This window comes from Hyla sarda, chromosome 9 (assembly GCF_029499605.1).
Source record: "Hyla sarda isolate aHylSar1 chromosome 9, aHylSar1.hap1, whole genome shotgun sequence".
NCBI lineage: Eukaryota > Metazoa > Chordata > Amphibia > Anura > Hylidae > Hyla > Hyla sarda.
In genome coordinates, this window is record NC_079197.1 from 71968303 (window position 1) to 71994653 (window position 26351).

At 42.5% G+C, this 26351-nt stretch overlaps 1 protein-coding gene across 4 annotated transcripts in view; it reads right to left on the reverse strand.

Annotated features, from left to right (window-relative positions):
- The window catches only part of ZMYM3 (zinc finger MYM-type containing 3), a 124084-nt gene that overhangs the window by 76207 nt on the left and 21526 nt on the right, over positions 1–26351 (reverse strand). The window lies entirely within an intron of this gene.

Consider the following 26351-nt stretch of genomic DNA (forward strand, 5'->3'; position numbering starts at 1 on the left):
GAAGTAGCGTTTTCATGCAAACACGTTTGATGTATAACTCCACAAAATTTACTTTTACTATATGCCATTAAAAGTGTCTACAATCCTTCTAGATATTCTACCCAACACAACAAGTAACTGAGAAAACTTGCCTTTACTCTGACTTGCCCTAACTGTTAAAAATTGGGTCTAAAACCTAATTATATAAACAATAAGAAATTACATATATTTATATTAAAAAGCGGTATGAACAAGTAGTGGAGAAGCTAAAAGGTATCCTTGTAAGGAAGAGATGGGAACTGTGTAAAAAAAATTGTAATCATTTTGGGTAAATTAGTAGGCCATGGTATAAGAGCTATAATTCACCCTAAGAAAAAAAGTGAAAGCAAAAAAAGTCAGGATGGATTTAAAGGGGTACTCCGGCGCTAAGACATCTTATCCGCGATCCAAAGGATAGGGGATAAGATGCCTGATCGCGGAGGTCCCGCCACGTGCTGCAGGCAAGATCACGGGGGTCCCCAGAGATCAGGCATCTTATCCCCTATCCTTTGTATAGGGGATAAGATGTCTTAGCGCCGGAGTACCCCTTTAAGCAACATAAGGCTGCTTTCACACTATAAAATTAATCCGTTAAAAGATCTGTTATAAACATCCGTTACAAAATTCCATTAAAGTCTATGGGATTTTTTGATTATACGTTATGATCCGTTATAGTCCTTCATGAATAACTGCCTTCAGTTGTGACGGAAGAATTAACGGAAGATGCACAATTTATTTTTTTTTCCGTCACAGGAAACGGATAAATTGATAACGCATAACATTGAAGTCTATGGTCGACGGACGTTAGTAAATACACCCGTTAATGCCCGTTATTATAACGGATGTTATTTTTACTGAGCATGCTCAGAAGAGGTGACATCAGCAGACTCCTGCAGTGCTGAGGGACTACTACTACACCCATCATGGAACAGACTTCTTTCCATGATGGGAGTAGTAATTCCCTGGCTGTGGGAGTCTGCAGACAGCTGGGGAGGCTAAATAAGTGTTTGTACTACAACCCCCATCATTCAACAGTTTTTTCCATGATGAAGGTTGTAGTACAGGGGCTGAGGGATTGATCGCACTGGGATTAATTTCTGAGACCCGATACAATCTGAAGTTATTAAGCAGGGGAGCGGGCAGATTGCTCCACAACCCTGCGATGTATCAGTGTGTTTTAACTATCATTTTTGAATCCCCCGCGGGGAGCCCTGAATGGCCGGTACAGAGGAGCCATTCAGGGCTCTCAGCAGGAGATTTTAAAATGAACATTGTGACTAGCAGGGGGGGCCATATGTATATTAAAAGCACTGTGGGGGGCAAGATAGCCCGTCAGCGCATGTATAATGTAGTCTTGCAGCGCTTCTATATACCTATGCCACTGGAGCGCTATATGTGAAAAGCATTCTAGCAGCAGCATCGGCCACCCGATGCTGATAGAAATACTTTTCATACATAGCGCTGCAGCGGCATATGTATATGGGGGGGGTTGCAGATAATGCTATATGTCTGCCCCCGCCCCCAGTGCTTCTATATACATATACCCCTGTAGCGCTATGAATGAAAATTATTTCTATTAGCAGCGCTACAGTGGTATATGTATAAAGAAGCACTGGGAAGCAGACATATAGCGTTATCTGCCCCCCCCCCACAGTGCTACTATATACATATGCTGTGGCAGCGCTATGTATGAAAAGTATTTCTATCAGCAGCATTGGGCGGCGGATGCTGCTGCTAGAATGCTTTTTACATATAGCGCTGCAATGGCATAGGTATATAGAAGCGCTGCTGGGGTAGGGCTGGGCGGTATACCGGCTCATACCAAATAACGACATTTTTGTGCTACACGATATGAATTTTAACCAATACCGCAATACCGGTTTGGCCCCTCCCCCTCGGGAATGAATGAATCAGCCCAGCGCTGCGTTGTCCCCACATCGGGGAACTAATGTTGCCCGCGAGCGCTGTTCTCCCCCCCCCCCCAATTAATTATCAGCCCAGCACTGTCCCCATCGGGGTAAATACTGACATGTCACCCGCAAGCGCTGCTCTCCTTATCATCCTGATTGTTGCAGCCACCGGCACTGACACTATACCAGTGGTCTTCAACCTGCGGACCTTCAGATGTTGCAAAACTTCAACTCTCAGCATGCATGCTGGGAGTTGTAGTTTTGCAACATCTGGAGGTCCGCAGGTTGAAGACCACTGCTCTATACTGTGCGGTATCCCTATGCTGTATCTCTATGCCGGGGCTGCAAAAAATAAACAAAAGCTTTCTTACCTCCCGTTAGTCCGGTACCGGCTTTTTTGGGACGGGAACGTCGGACAGCCGTCAGCCTATCACCGGCCGCAGCGATGTTCCGCCTCGGCCGGTGATAGGCTGAGCCCACTGTCATGTAAGAAGCCGGCCAGAGCTCCTTACATGACGGTGATAGGCTGACTGCTCTCCGTCCCCAGCGTAAGGCCAACGTCGGAACATGCGTTAGTGTATTTTATTTACCTTTTGCAGCACGGGCATAGGGATACTGCATAATATAGAGTGTCAGCGCCCGCAACAAACAGCAGGAGGAGAGCAGCGCTTGCGGGTGACATGTGAGTATTTACCCTGATGGGGGCAGCGCTGGGCTGATAATTTGGGGGGGGGCGGGGATACCGTTACATACCGTGGAACCGCCAAAAGTTACAAAAATACCGTGATACACACATTTGGTCATACCGCCCAGCCCTATGCGGGCGTATTTATTTAATGCGCCGGCCGGCAAGGGTCATATCTAATGCACTGCTGGTGGGCTAGATATATAGGCTATATGTCTTCCCCCTGCAGCGCTATATATGTTGCCCCCACAGTGTTTTTAATATACATATGGCCCCTGCTCAGAGCCCTGATTGGCTCCTCGGTATCGGCCATTCAGGGTTCCCCGCGGAGGATTCAAAAACGAAAGTTAAAACAAACTATACATCGCAGGGTTGCCGAGCTTGCTGCCTGCTCCCCTGCTTAATAATTTCAGATCGCATCGGGTCTCAAGTGAAACCTGGTGCGATTAATCCCTCAGGACTTGTACTAAAACACTCATCATGGAATAGACTCTGTTCCATGATGGGGGTAGTAGTACAAACACTAATGTAGCCTCCCCAGCTATCTGCAGACTCCCGCAGCCAGGAAATGACTACTCCCATCATGGAAACAAGTCTGTTCCATGATGGGAGTAGTAGTAGCCCAGCTGTGGGAGTCTGTAGGCAGAGGTGTTCGGCCATACGTGAGGGATAAAGGTAACGGATGAATATTTATTCATCCGTTAGCACCCGTTATTTCATCTGTTATTAAACTTCCGTTTATACACAGAAAACAGACGTTTAATAATGGATGAATGCTCATAGTGTGAAAACAGCCTAAGAAGGTGGTCAGTTTATGATGGTAAACAAATAGGAGTAGTGATAACGGGAAAAAGTATCAAAGGGCGAGTTTAGATCACACCTCAAGTGAATCATTTGATTACACCACCTATATATTTTAAATGCTCAATGCATTTTGCATTGGGTGCAATGAAATAAAAACCATATATGATCATCATGAAAGATCCCAAAACCGGACAGACCTGTACCCGAATCTGTAGTAGACCAGTTTTGCCTATGGGAAAAAACGTACAAGAACAAAAACGTACACAACCGGATAAATCTAGTTGTGTACGGTTTTGAATGGGATGTCAATGAATATGTTTTTTTCATATGGATGCAGACAATTTTCACATTGAAAACTGGATACGGTAACATATGTAAAACATGCGATGAGAATGTATCCTTAGGGAATGTTCACATTGAGTAGTATGAACGGAATCTCCGCTTGGTCATAGGAACATGCAAGCCCTGCGCTGTCACCACTGAGGGAAATGCAGGGCTTGCGGACTTCCGCACAAAGAATTGACATGTTCTTTCTTTGCGTGGATCAATTTCAGCAGTGGGAAATTCCGCAGTGTTAACGGGTCCGCGGAAAACCTGCTCACACTAATGTTAGCGGTTCACACTGCAGAATTCCGACAATTCCACCTGTGGAATTGCGCATCAATTCCTCAGTGTGAACATATCCTAAGATGATAAAATATCTAAATACAAGATCTCTTCTCCATATAATCGGAAACAGAGAATCAGGGAGGTAGAACCCCAAGTACAGGTTATAGAACTCCACTTGTGCCTGCCGCCGGTCCCCGTCTGCCGTCTTTGTTGATCTGATCGCCGCAGCCATGCCGCGGGTGATCAAATCAGCCACTACAAGTGCCACATTGCTGCAGATGCCTTGATATGTATTGATCACAGCATCTGAGGGGTTAACGGCTGACAGTGTGATTGCCGATATCCACCATAAACGTTTTATACCCCCCAGCAATTCTATATATCTTTCCCCACCGCAGCGCTTCTATTTGAAAATCCCGCCGGGAGCCCTGAATGGCTCCTCAGTACCGGCCATTCAGGGCTCCCGGCGGGGAATTTTAAAATGAAAGTAAATACATCATACATCGCAGGGGAGCGCAGCATGCCGCCCGCTCCCCTGTTTAATAACTTCTAATCGCATCGCAGAAGTGAGATCCGGTGCGATCAATCCCTGTACTACAACCCCCATCATGATGCGTCTGTTCCATGATGGGGGTAGAAGTACAAACACTAATGTAGCCTCCCCAACCACCTGCAGACTCCCGCAGCCTGGGAACTACTACTCCCTTCATGGAAAGAAGTCTGTTCCATGATAGGAGCAGTCCCAGCTGTGGGAGTCTATAGGCAGAGGTGTTAAAACAGCCATACAATATTTATAAAGCCATTAGCACCCGTTATTATACATCTGTTTTTACACAGAAAACAGATGTTTAGTAACGGATGAATGCTCAATGTGAAAGGAGCCTTTTACTATGTACATGAAGGACAACTTGTGACAAAAAAAACAAAGTTACAATTATCGTGATTGGCAAAACGTTATTCTCTAATAAAGTCAGATATCCGCGATTTGAAATAAACAGGCCTGGTCTTTCAGGGGTGTACAGGTTTACTTGTATTGGTTCTTAAAGAGGCACTGTCATTGTTAAAAAAAACTTTTCATATATTGCAGGACTTGTTATAATATGACATTTCACAATATACACCTGTTAAAAAAAAAATAATTTCACCTGAAATTCAAGCTCAAAATAGCCGCCACTAGGGTCTTTTAGAAAGACAGACTAGTCTAGATTTTACAGCATACTGGATACCGGCCGTAAAGCATACCGGTATCCAGTATAGGAGATTTCTATTGAGTGTATGCAAAACTACAGATAATGGATGAGTGGACATGCTGGGAGCTGTAGTTTTACAACAGCTGGAGGCAACACTGCTCTAACACAGTTATTTACAAACATTGCAGCTTCAGTTGTTACTAAACTACAACTCTCAGCATGCTGAATTAGTCAAAGCTTTCTCGGACTCCTGAATGACAAAGAAGTTGATCAGACATTCAGGAGTCTGTGAAAGATGAATGACACACATAGTGACAGCTATGCTGATTAGCATCCAGCTTTACTAGGAGAAGATAAAACAGATAGAACATGTATTCATAAAAATGCTGTACTTTTATCTAAAAAATCCTTGCACTAATTTTATAAAGATCTATTCTTATATTTATACATTTTATCCTGTTATGAATTCACCATAATGTCTTCTGATTACTGCAGGCGAGCTCCAAGTATCTTCCTCTGACACATGACACAGCATAAAACCAGAGAGGAAAGGGTTACAGAGTAGAGAGTACTGATTGGCTGACTGCACAGGCTTGCTCCTGTGAGGGAGACAGACTGACACGCCCCCTCCAGCCTGCACAATGAAAAAGTAACTCACCAGCAGATAAATGCTCATATCTCTGGATATATAGGTCAGAGACGCGTAAAATTTATATGCTCATGATCGGGATTGGGTCCTGAGCAACATATCACTTTTTTTTTTTTTTTTTGCACTATGACAGGTACGCTTTAAGGTGTTAAGATATGGTGTAACAGAATAGTGGCTGCAGCTCTGGATGTGACAATTATGCATGCAGCTTACATAAAGTAAGGGGGTGGAGGGATAAAGACAGTAAGTTTCACAGCACAATGCCCCATGCCTTCATATTCTACCAAGATTTTTTTCACCTTTTCCACCTTGCTTCTCTAGTACAAAGTGTGGTGGTGAAGAGATAATGCCCTTTGATTGAGAAAAACTGTGCTGTGAAATCTACATTTGCTGCAAGTCATAGCACAAAGATTGCACAGAATGACGCTCCATCAGCTGCAGTATCTGTTGCAATAAGTTACAAGTCGCCGTGGCAGAGCACTGGCAACTAAAATACTGGCTTTGGTAATCATGCAAGCAGCAGCATTGGTGCTTTAGAGTGGGGGTCTGAGAATCAGAATAGCACAGAGCTTCTAGAACAGTGGTTCTGAACCCCAGGGGTTCGGTGAGGCAGTCTCCGGGGTTCGGCGGGGAGGCCTGGCGGGTGTTTTTGCCTATGGGACATCCCTGTGTTCCGAAAGATGCTTTCGGAACACAGGGATGCCTCTGTTAAGTCCTTGCGGTCCCGCGTTTACTTTAAAAACGCGGGGATCACCGGGAACTAGCGCACGCAGGGACATAACGTCCCATGCGTGCGCCCATGGCAACTGAGCACGGAGAAGAAGCAAGAAGGACGCCCGCTGGCAGTAGGTAAGTGTTTACCAGCGGCGCATCAGCTTCGGTGTTCCGAACACCGATCCTGCTATGGCCGGACCCGAGGAGCGGTGATCGGAACACTGAAGTGGGGCAGTACACAGGCATACAGCCTCCAGCCATACTGTATGGCTGGAGGCTGTATGTCTGTGGGGGAATATACTGCCCCAAATGTGGGGGGGAACTATACTGGCAACGTAATGTGGGGGACTATATTGCACCTAATGTGGGGGAACATACTGCCAGCCTAATGTGGGGGACTATATTGCACCTAATGTGGGGGAACTATACTGCCGGCATAATGTGGGGGACTATATTGCACCTAATGTGGGGGAACATACTGCCAGCTTAATGTGGGGGAACATATTGCACCTAATGTGGGGGGGACTATATTGCACCTAATGTGGGGGACCCTACTGCCAGCTTAATGTGGGGGACTATATTGCACCTAATGTGGGGGGACTATTTCGCACTTAATGTGGGGGAACATACTGCCGGCCTTTTGTATGAAAATCATGTTTTCATGGTTTTGTTCTTAATGGTGTTGTTCATTTTGTGCACCTATGCATAATATATACCTCCTATGTTTTGAATTTGAAAAAATCATATTTTATTTGTCCAATTAAGAAGGGTTCAGTGAATGCGCATATGAAACTGGTGGGGTTCCGTACCTCCAACAAGGTTAACCACCACTGTTCTAGAACCTTCCAAATCAATCCACGCCAAAACAAACCTGTATACCCCAGATTTAGCAGCATCATAAACACTGCTGGGGAAAAGCCAAAGTCAGCCAAGGTGAAGGCAAATGCCATATTAAAGCGTACCCATCAGATCCAACAAGAATTTTTTTTTAAACCCTTAACGACCACGGACGTAAATGTAAGTCCTGGTTTGGCGGGACTTCCCGCACCAGGACGTACATTTACGTCCTGTGTATGACTGCGAGCATCGGAACGGTGCTTGCGTCATACACGGCAGGTTACGGCTGCTAACAGCAGCCGGGGACCAGGCCGTAATGGCAGACATCCGCGATCGCGCGGATGTCCTCCATTAACCTCTCAGATGCCGTGATCAATACAGATCACGGCATCTGCGGCATTGCGGTACTATGAATGGATGATTGGATCGCCTGCAGCGCTGCCACGGCGATCCGATCATTCAGCCTGGCGGCCGGAGGTCCCCTCACCTGGCTCCGGCCGTCTCCCGGGAGCTCCTGCTCTGGTCTGCGATCGAGCAGACCAGAGCAGAAGATCACCGATAATACTGAGCAGTGCTGTGTCCTATACATAGCACTGCACAGTATTAGCAATCAAAGGATTGCTAAAGATAGTCCCCTATGGGAACATAAAAAGTGTTAAAAAAAAGTTGAAAAAAAAAAGTGAAAAATCCCCTCCCCCAATAAATTGTCAGTTTTTCCCATTTTACCACCAAAAAGCATAATTTTTTTTTGTTTATAAACATATTTGTTATCGCCGCGTGCGTAAATGTCCGAACTATCAAAATATAATGTTAATGATCCCGTACGGTGAATGGCATAAACGAAAAAAATAAGTCAAAAAATGCTGCATTTTTTTTGTCACATTTTATTCAAAATTTTTTTTTTTTTATAAAAAATGATCTAAAAGTTTTATATATGCAAATGTGGTATCTAAAAAAAAAGTACAGATGACGGCGCAAAAAATGATCCCTCATACCGCCCTATATACAGAAAAATGAAAAAGTTATAGGTGGTCAAAATAGGGCGATTTTAGATTACTGATTTTGTACAAAAAGTTTTAGATTTTTTTTTAAGTGGTACCCAAATATAAAAGTATCTAGCCATGGGTATCATTTTAATCGTATTGACCCACAGAATAAAGAACACCTGTCATTTTTACCGTAAATTGTACAGTGTGAAAATGAACCCCTCCAAAATGTGCAAAATTTTGATTTTCATTAAAATTTCCTCCCTAAAATTTTTTTGGGGGGGGTTCACCGTACATTTATTGGTAAAATGAGAGGTTTCATTACAAAGTACAATTGGTCACACAAAAAACAAGCCCTTATATGGGTCTGTAGATGGAAATATAAAAAAGTTATGGATTTTAGAAGGCAAGGAGGAAAAAACGAAAACGTTAAAATAAAATTAGCCGGGTCCTTAAGGTGAAAATGGGCTTGGTCCTTAAGGGGTTAATATATCACTCATTACCTAATCCTGATCATGTACATCTAATTTTTATGTGTCTAGCACCTTTATTAAAAAAAAAATTATTACACTTAATTTAGCTGACTAGTCTCAATACCTCTCAAAGGGAGGGGTGTGGCCTCACTGTGCAGGTATCCGCCCACTCCCTCAGTATGCTGTCTGCTCACATCTCCCCTAGCATTAGCAAAACTACAACTCCCAGCTTGTCCTCACTGACAGTAGCGGGACACACGAGAGAGGGAGGATTTTTCCTCCAGGTGTGAGCCCTGCGCTTACAGCTGTCAATCAAGGAAGTGTGTCCATGACATAGGTGATGATGCATGGACACAGCAGGACTAGTATGTGTCCAAGCAGACAGGGGGGCAGTTGTTTGACTGGCTTTTACAGTATGAAATACTAAAAATTTTCGAATGAAAGCAATTGCAAAACCTATTGGTTTTGCATGCTTTACAACATATCAAAAGTTTTTGTATCTGACAGTGCCCATTTAAGCTGTGGTTAAATTACAAACTGTGTAACTGTGACAAATCAAACAGTTTTGTCAAGGAATTTTTGACAAATCTGGGCAACTATTTTGTAGAGTAAGGAATGGTGCATATCCCAGTATTGACTAACCCAACTCGGCACAAAATGTTCAAACAGTAAACAAACCTTGTCTTTTTAACCCCTTGTAGGACCAGAGCATTTTTTGCACATCTGACCACTGTCACTTTAGGCATTAATAACTCTGGAATGCTTTTACCTTTCATTCTAATTCCATGATTGTTTTTTCGTGACATATTCTACTTTATGTTAGTGGTAAAATTTTGTCGATACTTGCATTATTTCTTGGTGAAAAATTCCAAAATTTGATGAAGAAATTTAAAATGTAGCATTTTTCTAACTTTAAAGCTCTCTGCTTGTAAGGAAAACAGACATTCCAAATAAATTATATTTTGATTCACAAATACAATGGCCCTCATTTACTAAGAGTGGAGTGTGTGTTTTTGCAAGTCCTTTACTCCTTTTTTCTGATGCTATTTACTAATCTGTCGCCCAATTTCCCTTTCTTTCTGTCGCAGTTTTTTTTTTCTGTGGCACAAAATGTATTCTGTGCGACATTAGTGCTTGTACTACTACCCCCATCATTGGACAGGGTCTGTTCCATGTTGGGGGTAGTAGTACAGGGACTGCGGGATTGATCGCACCGGGTCTCACTTCTGAGACCCGATCAGATGTTATTAAGCAGGGGAGCGGGCGGCATGTTCCGATACCCTGCAATGTACAGTAAACTTTCATTTTTAAATTTCCCACCGAGGAGCCAATCAGGGCTCCTGGCAGGGTTTTAATATAGAAGCACTGTGGTGGGCAAAGATGTATAGAATCGCTGGGGGGGGTATATATCTGGCCCCTCCAGCATTTCTATATATCTTTCCCCCTGCTGCGCTATATCAAACTTAGTGCCTGCTGTGCTTGAATAAATGTACTGCCCCCCCCCCCCCAGCGCTATTATATATTGATACTGACCCCCACTGCGCATATACTGACCCCCGCCGTGCATATATACATATATATATATATATACACACACACACACACACACACACACACACACACACACACACACACCCCCCAGCTGCGCATATTAATATTCATATTTTCTCCCTCCCCTGGCTGGCAATGAATGAAAACGATTAGCGGCGGAGCGGAAGGCTGCTGCCCGCTTACGCTGCTAAGAGTTTGTCATTCATAGCGGGCAGCAGCTGCATATCATGCTGCGGGGGTCAGACATATGGATATATGTCTGACCCTCACATCATACATATACAAATGCCGGCTCACCGCTATGAATGACAAGTAAGCTATTAGGAGCAGCAGCGCGAGCCTCCCTGCACTGCTTTACTTGTCATTTTTGGCTAGGATGGGACAGTTTTTTAGGTTTTATTATAATTTTTTTCATATATTAAGTGAATAATAAACTGCAATTCCTGAATTTTGTATTTTATATTTACACCATTCGTTATGCGGTTTCATTAAAGTGTATTTGTCATCAACAAAAAAGTTTTATATATTGTAGATAGGGCTGCACGACATGTGGAAAATGTGCGATTGTGATTTTGGGCCTAAAAATTTCGATATGTGATATGCGATTTCGATATGTGATGCGATATATTAAAAAATTAAAAAATAATGGAGAAATCCCCCCCATTTCATGTCCAATCACCCCCCATTTCACACCTTCCTACCCATTTTATGCCCACCGCCCATTTCACATCTCCCCCTTGTCACATTCTTCCCCCCCTGTCATATTCCCCACCCCCACATTCTCCTCCCCCTTGTCACATTCTTGTACTGCAGCAATACACTAGGTTTCCCGAGCGGTTTTCAAATCTCCTGCGGGAAACCTAGTGTGTTTGCTGCCGAAAAAGACCTTTCCCCATCAGCCAATCACTGGCTTGACACGTGACACCAATGCGGCCAGTGATTGGCTGAAAAGGGAAAGGTACTTGTTGAATGGTGAAGAGAGGACACCCCGGACCACACGGAGGGGAACGGCATCTGCAGGGACCGGGAGTAGGTGGGCAGGTGTTTTGTTTTTTTCTCCTCCCTGCACCCTTTTACTTAGCTCAGTGTTTTTCTATCAGGGTGCCTCCAGCTGTTGTGGAACTACTACTCCCAGCATGCCCTGACAGCCTTTGCCGGTGGGCATGCTGAGAATTGTAGTTTTGCAACAACTGGAGGCACCCTGGTTGGGAAACACTGACTTTTAGTACTGTATTTATTGGTGTATAACACACACTGGCATATAACACACACACCCATTTTAAACAGGGAAATTTAAGAAAAAAAATAACATAAATGTAATATAAATTACAAAATGCCACATCATCCCCCCAACTTTCATTTCTTCTGTACCTCGGTTTGGTCCCGTCCCCTCCAGTGTCACATCATTCCTCCCTTTTATCAGTCCCAGTGCCACATTTACCCCTCTCATCGCCTTACCCCCCCCCCCTCGTCGTCATTTCCCCGTGTCATCATCCACCCCCCCCATCATGTTCCTCCTATGCCATTCTTCCCATGCTTCATCATTCCACCTTTTCCCCTGCTTTTTATATATTTTTTTCCTACCTCCCCCTCCTTCATCACTCCCCCCACCTGCTTTTTATATATTTTTCCCCTTCCTTCCCCTCCCCTCATCATTCCCCTTTTCCCCTACTTTTTATATATATTTTTTATTTTCCCTACCTCCTCCCTCCCTCATCACTTCCCCTTTTCCCCTGCTTTTCATATTTTTTACTTTCCTTACTTGGCTGCGGTTCGGCAGGCCAGGTCAGGCGGCGGGTCTTGCGGGCTGTGTGGTCAGTGAAACAGATGAGCGACGTCCTCTCCCGGCTTCTCTGCGCGGCATCAGTGACGTCACTTTTCATTTCCTGCAGTCGCCGCGCTCCGAACTCTGACTCACGGCGGCTGCAGGAAATGAAAAGTGACGTCACTGATGCCGCGCAGAGGAGCCGGGAGAGGACGTCATTTATCTGTTTCATGACCACACAGCCCGCAAGACCCGCCATCTGACCTGGCCTGCCGAAGCGCAGCCAGATAAGGAAAATAAAAAAAATCTATAAAAAGCATGAGAAAAAGGGGGGGGGGCTGAGATGATGAGGGAGGGGGGAGGTAAGGAAAATTAAAAGCAAAGCGGGGAGGAGCCGCCGCTGGTCACTGATTTAAATTGGCCGGGCTGCTAATAATTCTCAAGCAGCCGCTAGTGCGGCCGCTTTATATCAGTGACCAGAAGATTTATCGGCATATAATAACACAACACCTACTTGGGGAAATGAATCCCCTCAGGAAAAACCCTGACTAAAGATCCCCGGTAAAATTTAACTTTTATTTAGACTTATTAAAATATCATCTTTTGTGTACTTCACATGTACTGCCACTAGATGGCAGTGGTGTTTAAAACTTTCAACACTGTGCTCAGTTAATTCCTCTCTAAAGAATTATTAAGTGTCTGTAATACAGACTACTAATTTGTCATGTATATCTAGTGTATTCCGCTGTCCGGCTGCAGTTCGGACACTCTGCGTACTAACTAGAAAGGACACTGGCACAGCGTGCTATTAAAACATTACACCTCAGGGGTGCGTGTCATACGCCGATAAATACGGATATTTACATTTGTTTTTACCTGCAGCCTGAGCAGATAATCACATGTTTTCCTGGGGGGCCGTATCGCTATATCGCAAAAATCACGATTCAATTGCTTTTGCGATATATCGTGCAGCCCTAATTGTAGATAATACAATTAGGGTTGCACGTATATGTATATTCGTAATATAAATTAGTAAAAAATTGTGTATCTTTTTGGGTGAAAAAATGCTGTTCCTGCAGCTATTGACTGTGTCTCTATGAGGAGTCCAAATACAGGAAGTGAGGGCAGGACAAGCAGGGCTCTGTGCAGACTCTTGGCTTGTCAATCATCCTGATGTATAAGCCAGGAGCATGTTATAGAGCCTCAGTGCACACTGTCCTGCTTTTTCTGCTTGTCCACCCTCACTTTCTGTATTTGAACTCCTCAGAGACACACATGCAATATCTGCAGGGACAAATCTATACACATTTTTTAACCAATGTATATTACAAATATACATATAATGGTATTATCTGCATTTTATCAAAAGTTTTTGTTGAAGACAGGTACACTTTAAGTTTATATTTTAACTAGCTGAGTATTTTTATTTACATTTTATTTGAAAAATGGGGGCGATTTAAACCTTCATTAGGAAAGGGGCAGAATCACAATTATGGGGGGGGGGGGGGGGGGAATCAGTTTTTAGTCCTCATAGTACAACATGGATCAGTTGTTATTGGCACTTTACCTGTACAGGCTGCACTAATTGGACAGCACGGAGGACAACTAGGTGACCTACGGCCATACTCTTAGCTTATTGGGACCCAACAATTCCAGCCTGGTCGCAGAGGACTGGCATTGACCTTGGGTTCCAGCTGCTGATAGGAGCCAGGACCGATTGGGTATAAGGCTATGGTTACACTTTGGAATGTCCAAGCAGACATTTTGCAAACTGGGAATGCAGTCTTAGATGGCTATGCATTTTGTGCAGAGTCTGTAGAAAGAATTATCATGTTTGTCTGCAGACACAAATCGGCACAGCAGAAGCCTGTTGAATTCAACAGGACTCTGCTGCTCCGGAATCTCCATGCAGAATTCCAATGTGGAAGGCTATGTACACACGCCAGAATTTCTGCATGAAAATTCAGCATGAATTTGAAGCTAATTCAATTCAATGGGATTTAGCCGTCCCATTCACACAGCAGAATTTGTGCTGCAGGAATCCCATTGAAGTGATAAAATATTTGTGTGTATGTATATTTTATAATTATATATATATATGTATATTTTATAATATATATATATATGTATATTTTATTATATATATATATATGTATATTTTATAATATATATATATATATATATATATATATATATATATATATATATATATATATTTATTAGGGATGTAAGAAAAAAATAGATTCCCGCGATTATCGCGATTTTTCACTTGCCGATACTGAATCGATTCAAAAATATTTTGAATCGATTCAGTATCGGCAAGTGAAAAATCGCTTTAGTGATGTGGAATTTGTATCTCCTGATGCACAGAAAGCATGTCCCGGGCATCAGGAGATACAAGTTCCACATTTTGTCAGCCGGATCTGACACGGTGGCGGCGCTCTGGATGTATGGAGCGGGCTCCGACTCGTGCCCGCTCCATACTCTGCGGCCCCCGGCTGATTTCAGTATCCGGGGGCCGCTGATGCATGACCGCCGCTAGTATCCAGCATGCGGTGCTCAGCAGTCTGTATGGAGCGGGCTCCCGACTGGTGCCCGCTCCATACTCTGCAGCCCCCGGCTGTTCTCAGTAGCCGGGGGCCGCCGCTAATAGCCAGCATGCGGCGATCGCCGCGGCTGGCTATTAACCCTTTAGATCGCCGCTGTCAAAGCTGACAGCGGCGTCTAAAGGGAGATGTGTAGGCTCTCCGTGGCTCTGTCATTGATAGAGCCTGGCTGGACCAGGCTCTAACAATGGATAGCAGATAAATGGAGTTCAATAGAACTCTATTCATCTGTCTGAGGAATCTAATGATTCCTAAAAGACTAATAAAGTGTACAAAAAAAAATAAAAGTTTTAATAAAAGCGTAAAAGACATTGTTTTTTAAACAGAATCGGGATATATCGCGATGTATCGTTACCTAGACGGTATCGCGATATATCGGGATATATCGAATCGCCACACTGGTATCGCGATTCGAATCGCCAAATTCTTGGCGATTCACACCCCTTATAATATATATATATATATAAATATATATACATATATATATATATATATATATATATATATATATATATATATATATATATATACACACACACACACACACACACACACACACACACACACACACACACACTAGGGATCGACCGATATTTTTTTAGGGCCGATACCGATAATCTGTGGAGGTTAGGGCCGATAACTTATACCGATATTCCGGTATAAGTTATCGGCTATTTACCCCCCCCCCCCCCCCACACACACACGCACCGCTGCAGATCACTGATTTAAAGCAGGCGCTTTAAATCAATGAACTGCAGCGGCTTTTGCGGTGCCATAGACCACCGCCGCCGCCGCCACGCGCTTCTCTCCCCCTGCCTGTCCGGGGGTCCTGAGTCCTATCACCGCCTAAGCCCCCCCACCGCTAAACGCCCCCTACCACCCCACCCCCCCGGCACCATTGCCTCCCCCATCCCCGGTTTTATAATTACCTGTTACCGGGGTCCACGCTACATCTGGCTCTGGTGGCATCCTCCTGAGCAGTCACTGTGCGCGGTGACAACGCATCACATCACGTCACGTCACTGCGCACAGCGTAACGCAGGACACAGCAGGAGCCAGAAGTAGCGTTGACCCCGGGCTCCGGGAACAGGTAATTATAAAACCGGGGATGGGGAAGGCAATGGTGCGGTGGTGGGTGCCAAGCGTAGCGGCGCGAGGGTTGTGGTCGCGGTGCGGTGGGGGGACGGGGCATTATTGGCATGGTAATTCCTAATACCGATAATGCCCAAAATCGTGATTATCGGCCGATAATATCGGCCAAAACGATAATCGGTCGATCCCTAATATACACACACACACACATATCAGGGATGTGGAATTCCTATCGCCCGACGCCCGGGACAAGCAGTTCCGGGCGCCGGGCAGGTGAATTTGTCCGGCCCTTAGCCCGGCTTCGGGCAAGCAGGGCCGGACCTGACAAGTCGCCCGGACCTCTGCAGTCTGTATGGAGCGGGCTCCCGACTCCTGCCCGCTCCATACTCTGCAGCCCGCGGCTGTAAAAACATGTGTCCTCGGAAGCAGAGCAGGGGAGATGAGAAGCTGTGTATTTGTCTTCTCTCCCCTGCTCTGCAGACGTGCAGGGGGAGATGAGTTAAAAAGCGATTAAAAAGTCAGATCAATACTAAAAATGGTACCGATACAAAAAACAGATTATGGCGCAAAAAATGAGCCCTCATACAGCCTGGTATGTGGGGGAAAAAAAATCTACAGGGGTTAAAAAAAATGGCAATTAAAAAAAATAGAAAAAGTCCAGAATTAGTAAAACATAAAACGTAAACAATACAAATCTGGTATTGCTGTAATCAGGCGGCCTAAAGTATAAAACTAACATGTTACCTCAACCACAAGGTAAATGGCGCAGAAAAGAAAACCTCCAAATCTGCTAAATTATCTTTTACTATTTCAATTTCACTTCCCTAAATAAATATATATATATTTTTTTTTTTTTTGGTTCGGAGAATATGTTATTGAAAAATTAAAAGATATCCTTATAGTAGGTAGTTATGGCTATTATAGGGCGAAAAGGAAAAAAATCAGAGCGTAAAAGCGAAAATTTGCCCGGACAAGTGGATCGTCATGAGGGACAAGTAGATTTTGCTCCATTTTAGTCCCGTGGACAAGTCGTTTTTTATAAAATTTCCACACCCCTGCATGCATAATATATATATATATATATATATATTATATATATATATATATATATATATTTATACATATATATACATACATATACACACATACATATACACACACACACACACAGTGTTGTGCATAAATCATCTGCATAAAGGGTTTAAGTCATGAGGTCGTCCCAAGTCTCCAAAGTTACTTTAATAATTTACAAATACCTCTGCAGTAATAAACTATTTCTAGTAGACTGACAGCAATTGCATCAAGTTGTGGGATATCTAAGTCACAAGTGTGCCAGATTATAAAAAGAAAATATTTAAGTTTTTATTGTTCTGCGAAAAGCTAGCTGGACAGTTTCAAGTGAATGATAAAAATAGAAAATTGCAAAAACTTTATATAATGTAGGTAATACCATTATATGTATATTTGGAATATACATTATTTAAATGTGTATATTTTTGGGTAATTCTGGCTTGTCTCTGCAGCTATTGCCCATGTGTCTCTGTGACAAGCCCCCGACTCACATCTCTGGACATGTTTTGATAAATCTTCCCCAGCATTTTTTTCACCCAAAAATAAAAATTTTTTTAACCAATGTATATTACAAATATACATATAAGTTATTATCTACAATACATAATTTTTTTTTTCCAAACAACATGTACACTTTAACCCCTTAACCACCCAGCCCATTTTCACCTTAAGGACGGGAGCAGTTTTTGCACATCTGATCACTGTCACTTTATGCATTAATAACTCTTCGTGACATATTCTACTTTAATATAGTGTTAAATTTCATTGATACTTGCATAATTTCTTAGTGAAAAATTTCAAAATTTCATGAAAAAAAAAAATTAAGCATTTTTCTAAATTCGATGCTCTCTGCTTGTGAGGAAAATAAGAGATTCCAAATAAATGATATATTGATTCACATATATATAATATGTCTACTTTATGTTGGCATTATAAAGTTGACATGTTTTTACTTTTAGAAGACATCAGAGGGCTTCAAAGTTCAGCAGCAATTTTCCAATTTTTCACAACATTTTCAAAATCGGAATTTTTTAGGGACCAGTTCAGGTTTGAAGTGGATTTGAAGGGCCTTCATATTATGAATAGCCCACAAATCCCCCCCCCCCCCAATTATAAAAACTGCACCCCTCAAAGTATTCAAAATGACATTCAGAAAGTGTGTTAACCCTTTAGGTGTTTCACAGGAATAGCAGCAAAGGGAAGGAGAAAATTCAAAATCTTCATTTTTTACACTGGCATGTTCTTGTAGACCCAATTTTTGAATTTTTAAAAAGGGGTAAAAGGAGAAAAAGCCCCACAAAATTTGTAACACCATTTCTCTTGAGTAAGGAAATACCTCATATGTGAACAGAAAGTGTCAAGTGGGTGCACTAGAGGGCTCAGACGGGAAGGAGCGACAATGGGATTTTGGAGAGTGAATATTGCTGAAATGGTTTTTGGGGGGGCATGTCACATTTAGTAAGCCCCTATGGTGACATGACAGAAAAAAAATAAAAATAAAAACAACAAAAAAAATCACATGGCATACTATTTTGGAAACTACACCCCTCAAGGCACGTAACAAGGGGTCCAGAGAGCCTTAACACCCAACAGGTGTTTGACGACTTTTTCGGTAAATTCAGACGTGTTAAGTCATTATTTATTTTTTTTAACTAAAATGCTGTTTTTTCCCCCCAAATTTACTATTTTTACAAAAGGTAATAGGATAAAATGCCCCCCAAAATTTGTAACCCAAATTCTTCTGAGTATGGAAATACCTTATATGTGGGCATCATGTGCTCTGCTGGCGCACTACAATGCTCAGGAGAGGAGTCACATTTGGCTTTTGGAAAGAATTTGTTTGGAATGGAAGTCAAGGGTCATGTGCATTTACAAAGCCCCACCGTGGTGCCAGAACAGTGGACCCCCAACCCCCCCCCCCCCACGTGACCACATTTTGGGAACTACACCCCTCACAGAATTTAATAAGGGGTGCAGTGAGCATTTACACCCCACTGGCGTTTCACAGATCTTTGGAACAGTGGGCCGTGCAAATGAAAAATGACAGTTTTCATTTTCACGGACCAATGTTCCAAAAATATGCTCACTGTACCCCTTATTACATTCCAAGAGGGGTGTAATTTCAAAAATGGGGTACATGGGGAGGGTGCACTATGGGGGCTTTGTAAACACACGTGGCCTTCATTTCCGGACAAATTTTCTCGCAAAAAGCCCAATGGCGCTCCTTCACTTCTGAGCATTGTAGTGCATCTGTAGAGCTCTTAATATTCACATATGGGGTATGTTCTTACTCCAGAAGCCCCCCCAAAATTTGTAACCACATTTCTTCAATTTTCCTTTGTGAAAATTAAAAATTTAGGGCAACACCAGCATTTTAGTGAAAAAAAATTAAAATAAAAAATTCTCAATTTTGTCATCCAACTTGAATGAAAATTCGTCAAACACGTGTTACGTTCCATGAGGGGTGTAGTTTGCAAAATGGGCTCACACACTGAATGACACCTCGGCCGGGTGTCATCCTCCCCCACTGGTCTCTCACCGGACAATCGGATTTGGACCTAGCCCTAATCCCAGGGACACCACCACCAGACCAGCTGACTCCACATTTGTGATCACCCTTATCGGAGGATGCATCAGTTACCCAGTTACTCAGCCACAAGATCTATGTTCTTATAACGGAACTGTCCATACTTCTGCCACCTCATCTCGTATATCCTCTACAAAGATCATTCAGTAGACACCATCAACCCATCCTGCTGATCGATGTTGGCATCTGTGTCCGGCTGCTCAAGCTGTTCATTTTTGCACTTTAATAAAGATGATATTAATCCACTGTACTGTCCGGATTTGGTCGGTTATTTGCCCAAATCAAGACACAGACCTTCCGGAGGAGAGCACCACAGAAGACACCATGTTTAGGAGAATCTTTCTCCCCTATCTGCAATTTCCAAAATGAGCTCACACATGGGTATTTTTTTTTTTTTGTGTTTATGTCAGAACCGCTGTAAACTCATCCACCCCTGTGCAAATCACCAGTTTAGGCCTCAAAGGTACATTCACTGCTGAGCCTTGTTGTGCGCCCGCAGAGCATTTTACATCCACATTTTTTCCTTTACCTCTTGTGAAAATAAAAAAGTATGTATGGGGCAACACCAGCATGCTGGTGTAAAGTTATATATATTTTTTACAGTAATAGGCTGGTGTAGACCTCAACTTTTTCTTTTCATAAGAGATAAAAGGAGAAAAAGCCCCCCAAAATTTGTAACGCAATTGCTCCAGAGTACGGAAATACCCCATATGTGGCACTGAACTGTTTCCTTGAAATACGTCAGGGCTCCGAAATGAGAGAGCGCCAGGCGCATTTGAGGACTAAATTAGGGATTGTATAGGGGTATTCTATGCCAGTGATTCCCAAAAATGGTGCCTCCAGCTGTTGCTAAACTCCCAGCATGCCTGGACAGTCAGTGGCTTGACAGTCAGTGGCTGTCCAGAAATGCTGGAAGTTTAACTTTTGCAACATCTGGAGGCACACTGGTTGGAAAACCCTTCAGTTAGGTTCTGTTACCTATCTCCGTATTTTCTAACCAGTGTGCCTTCAGCTGTTGCAAAAATACTACTCCCAGCATTTACTGATCGCAGAAGGGCATGCTGGGAGATGTAGTTATGCAACAGCTGGAGGTACACAACTACAACTCCCAGCATGGCGAGACAGCCATTTGCTGTTCGTGCATGCTGGGATTTGTAGTTTTGCAAGATTTAGAGGGCCACTGTTTAGAAACCACTGCACAGTGATATCCAAACTGTACCCCTCAAACCTTGCAAAACTACAAATCCCAGCATGCCCAAACAGCTGTCTGGGTCTGCAGGGAGTTGTAGTTTTGCAACATCTGAAGGGCTACAGTTTAGAGACCACTGAATAGTGGCCTCCAAACTGTAGCCCTCCAGATGTTGCTAGGCAACAACTCACCGACTTCCATAGGATTGCCACACCAGGGAGCCGCACTTCATCGGCACCGGCAAGTGACCTCCGGTACAGGTCACCACCAGTTCCCCCGCTCATCCCAGACTACAGTGGGTGGGCAGAGCAGAGAGCCGAACTACTATTGGTCGGTCGCTTTTGACTGACCAATAGCAGGGATAGGAGGCGTGGCACCCCTGCCACCTCACTCCTATCCATTCAGGGGTGTTTAGGACACACCAAATCCCCCTTATTTCCCAGGTCACCAGAGATCCGTTTGACCCGGAATCGCCGCAGATCGCCGGTCTGAAATTACTCATGCGCCCCCCCCAGGGATTTGCACAGGGTGCCTGCTGAACGTTTTCAGCAGGCATCCCGCTCCGGTCCCAGCCCGGTGAGCGGCGGGGAACGGAATACCCACGGGCGTACAGGTATGCCCTGGGTTCTTAAGAACCAGGGCGAACAAGTAGACCTGTGTCCTTAAGTGGTTAAGGACTCAGCGTTTTCCACTTTTGTTTTTTCCTCCTAACCTATTAAAATTCATAACCATTTCAATTTTGCACCTACAGACCCATGATGGCTTGATTTTTGTGCCACCAATTCTACTTTGTAATTACATCCGTCATTTTACCCAAAAATCTACGGTGAAACCAAAAAATAAAAAATAAAATTATGCGACAAGATATATTTAAAAAAAAATAAAAACATTTAGTACATTTTGGGGGCATCTGTTTCTACACAGTGCTTTTTTTGGTAAAAATTACACCTTATCTTGATTTTGTAGGTCAATATTGTTAAAATGATACCCTACTTGATTTTGTATTACTTCTGGAAAAAAATCATAACTACATGCACGAAAATAAAAATGGTTAAAAATGTCCTATTTTCACCCCTATAACTTTAAAATGGTTCCACATATGGGGATGTATGAGGGCTCATTTTTGTGCCATGATCTGAAATTTTTATCAGTACCATTCTTGTTTTGATCTGACTTTTTGATCACTTAGTTTTTTATGGTATAAAAAGTGAACAAAAATACGCTATTTTGGAATTTTTTTTTCACGTGTATCCCATAGACCATGCAGTTCAATCAACAATATATTTTTATAGTTCAGACATTTACGCACGCGGCGATACCACATATGTTTATATAAATTTTTATCTACATAGTTTTTTTATGGGAAAAGGAGGGTGATTCAAACTTTTATTAGGGGAGGGGTTAAATCACATTTATTAACACTTTTTTTGCAATGGTATAGCCCTCATAGGGCACTATAACATGCAGTACATTGATTGCAGACACTGATCAATGCTATGCCAATAGCGTTGCATTGATCAGTGTGATCGGCGGTCGGTTGCTCAAGCCTGGATCTCAGGCTTGGAGCAATCAATCTGCGATCGGACGCTGAAGAGGAAGTAGGGACCCTCCTCGCGTGTCCTCAGCTGATCAGGACACAGCGGTTTTACTGCGGTGTCACGATCAGCCGGGATGTATTTTCTTTTTATATTTTAGACGTGGCGAATATAGTTGATCGTCGTATCTAAAATGTAAAAAATTTATACCAAACAGACATCACCGTGATCGGTCATGTCCGGTATTAGCCATGGGTCCTGGCTGACGTTATATCGCGAGTTAAAGGTTTATAAACATTACAAGTTTGTGTTAACTCATTCAAATTACTACACTGATATCTTTACTTTTGTATTAAATGTTACCATACCCTTTTGATGCAACTGCAGATTACATTGTCATGTGTAAACTTTCTTTAGCATGCATGCTAAAATTCAGTATATATTTAGCGCAAAAAATTTCAGTACAAAACATGAACATATTTCCTAAAATGGAGTACTGACTGAGTAAAAGCACTAATTGCTAAAGGGGTTTCCTATCTCGTAAAGGTATCCCTTATTCACAGAACATCTGACCGCCTGCAATCATTTATCCACAGGATAACTTTACAAGGTGGAAACCTATTTTATTTTCTATTCATTTTGTCATACGCTTCTCTAAAACACATGAAATTAACATTCTGTTCATCTCTTATTATACCAGTATAGCAGAACAGTATGGATGTCTCCCATGTAGGACATTTGACATAAATATCAAACATATACTGGGAACTTTATCCAGGAAACCATCCATGATCTACACCAGACTTTAATTCCTTCGTATGTAGATGTATACTGGGGCCTTTTCACAGACCATATTTAACTATAATTGTGAGTAGTCTTTTCAAAAAGGTAGTATAAAAAGGAAAAAAAGCAATAATCAAGAAGGACCGTGCCTTGTGTAATTCTGTGAGTGCTAGCCCATAATAGTGAAACCACCAAATGCATTTGGATTCTCACCATTTTTTTAGAATTTGTGTTGCATGTCAACCTTACACATAAACATAACCAGATGGCTGATGCTGCCCAGTGGTGTGTAAAACTGGTATCCTCAGTGGGAACCCATCAGTGGAAGAATAGTAAGTGCAGAAAAAGTACAACTGGGATGGAGCTGCTTCTGGACGAATTCTCAAAACTTTTTCCTATTGTTGCAGCATCAATACGTTTATTGACACAAAAATAACAAAACAATTATACAAAAAGCATTGATGCTTTTCAAGAGAAGACCCTTCCGCCCTCGGACCGCAGGTGTATAGAAAAACATGTACAAGGTGACATTTAAATACCTAAAAATGGCACCGAACTGCCTCCAGGCAGTGGGTGGGTAACAAAATGTTCATAGATACTGTAAAAACACCTATAAATTTCATATAAAAATAATAGTAGTCAAATTCTTATAATACATGATTTCATACATTGCTAAAATGCATACTGTGTTAAGTATTAAACCCAAAATGAGGCTAGTAAAAATATGGAAAGGATGATCAGGATCAAAGTCAGGCTTGGGGTCCAAACAAAAACACCATGCTGCTTTGGCACTGGGACTATAGGTGTTGCAAAGAGATTGTAACATTACAGGTACTAGTGAAGTGAACGTAGAGGAAAGGTGGCACCAATGACAAACTGTCATTAAAAGGAGTACTCTGGGATGTAAAAATGTTGTTTCAGACAGGGATACATACCTGTTGCCGCTCCCCAGGTGCCTCCGTTAATCCACTCCAGCCTCCGCCATGATCCTCTTCCTGGTTGCTGGTCGAGTCATACAGCACACATACAGACAATGACCGGCCGCAGCGAATCCCGCCGACCGATAGGCCGAGTGTCAGTATGACATTTTCGGCCCTGGAATCAGGAAGATGACCAGTGCTGGGGCAAAAATGTCACACTGTCCCTCAGCCTATCACCGGCCGAGGCTGGACTCCGCTGCTGCTGGTGCAGTATGATTCACCCACCACCGGCAACCAGGAAGAGGATCGCGGAGGAGGCCAAAGCAGGTTAGCGGAGGCAGGTTTTTTTTTTTTTTTTGTTTTTTTTACTGCCAGCAGTCTGAAACAAAATTTTTACATCCCAGAGTACTCCTTTAACCAGTTCAGGATGGAGGGCGTACAGGTACGCCCCCGATCCAGAGTCCTTAAGGTCTCAGTGCATACATGTACGCCCTGAGTGCAGTTACCGGGGTTTAAAGCATTCTCACAAGCGGAGAATGCTTCAAATCCTGTAGATCTCGACTGCTATCAGCAGTAGTTATTGTGTAATATTATGTCTGATACTTGTCTTTGTTTGTACCCCATAATTGTAAGCACTGCGGAATCTGTAGGCGCTATATAAATAAAATTATTATTATTATCAGTCAGGAAACAGGGTTTATGCCGGGCCCAACCGATCAGGCAGATGCTTGGCATTAACCCTTTAGATGCCACTATCAAAGTTAACAGCGATGATTAAATAGAAAGTGAAAATGTCCCGGCAGCTCAGCGGAGCTGATAGGGCCTATAGTGACAAAATCTAAAGGACGGCGGGAGGGTGCTTACCTGCCTCCTCACCGTTCGATCGGTCGTCTGCTGCTCCAAGCCTGCCATGCTGGCTGGAGCAGCAGAGCAACAATAACACTGATCAATGCTATGGCATAGCATTGAACAGTGTATGCAATCAAAAGAGATTGCATGGTATAGGAGGGGCCAAAAAAAAAAAGAAAAGTTAAAAGTGTAAAAGAAAAACAAAGAAAAAAAATAAAAAAATTTATAAATGTGAATAAGCCCCTTCCTTAATAAAAGTTTTACTAACCACCTTTTATTTATTTTTTAAATAAAGTAATAAAAAAAAAAATCATCTGGTACTCCCATGTGCATAAATGTCCAAAATATTAAAATATAAGGTTAGCTTAACCGAATGGTCCATGGCATGCACATAAAAAAAAATACCAAATTCCAAAATTGTGCATTTTTGGTCACTTCATCTACCATAAAAATATTAATAAAAAGCAATCAAAAAGTCCCATCAAAACAAAAATGGTACCAATAAAAACTACAGACCACGGCAGAATAAATGAGCCCTCATATAGCCCCGTACGTGGAAAAATAAAAACATGGCTCAGAAGATGACAATTTTAAACATACAAATTTTTGTGCATGTTATAATTTGTTTTTTAAGGAGTAAAAAAATAAAACCTACATTGCGTATCCTTGTAACTGTATGGACCTACAGAATAAAGAGAAGGTGTCATTTTTACCGAAAAGTGCACTGAGTAGAAATGGAAGCCCTAAAAGGCTCAAAATGGTGGTGTTTATTATTTTTATTTCACCCCACAAATAAATAAGTTGCTGAGTTGCCCATAGCAACCAATCAGGTTTAGAGGCCTTTTCAAAAATGAAAGCAACGATCTGATTGATAGCTATGGGCAACTCAGCAACTTTTACTCTGGACAGGTTTTGATAAATCTTTCCCTATATTTCCATCCACAGACCCATAAGAGGGCTTGTTTTGTGCATGAACTTTGTAATGACATTACTCATTCTACCATAAAATGTACGGTGAGCCCAAAAAATTATTTGTGTGAGGAAATTGAAAAGAAAATAGAAATTTAGCAAATTTGAGGGTTTCATTTTCACGCTGTGAACTTTACGGTAAAATTGACATGTTTCCTTTATTCTGTGGATCAATACTATTAAAATGGATATCCATGCTTTCATACTTTTCTATTATACTGCTTTTATTAACCTTGTAAGGACGCAGTGCGTACCTGTATGCCCTGCACCCGATCCTGGTATATAACGCGAGGTCCCACCGTGACCCTGCCTCCGTCCGTCTCCCGGGGTCCTCTACACTGATCTGCCTTCCAGCAGACCAGAGCAGAAGATCGCCGATAATACTGATCTTTGCTATGCCCCATGCATAGCACTAAACAGTATTAGCAATCTAATGATTGCTATAAATAGTCCCCTATGGGGACTAGAAAAAGTGTAAAATAAATGTAAAAAAAAAAAAAAAAAAAGTTTTCAAAACAGTACAAAAATTTTAAAAATACCCTCCCTCAAAGTTTTTAAT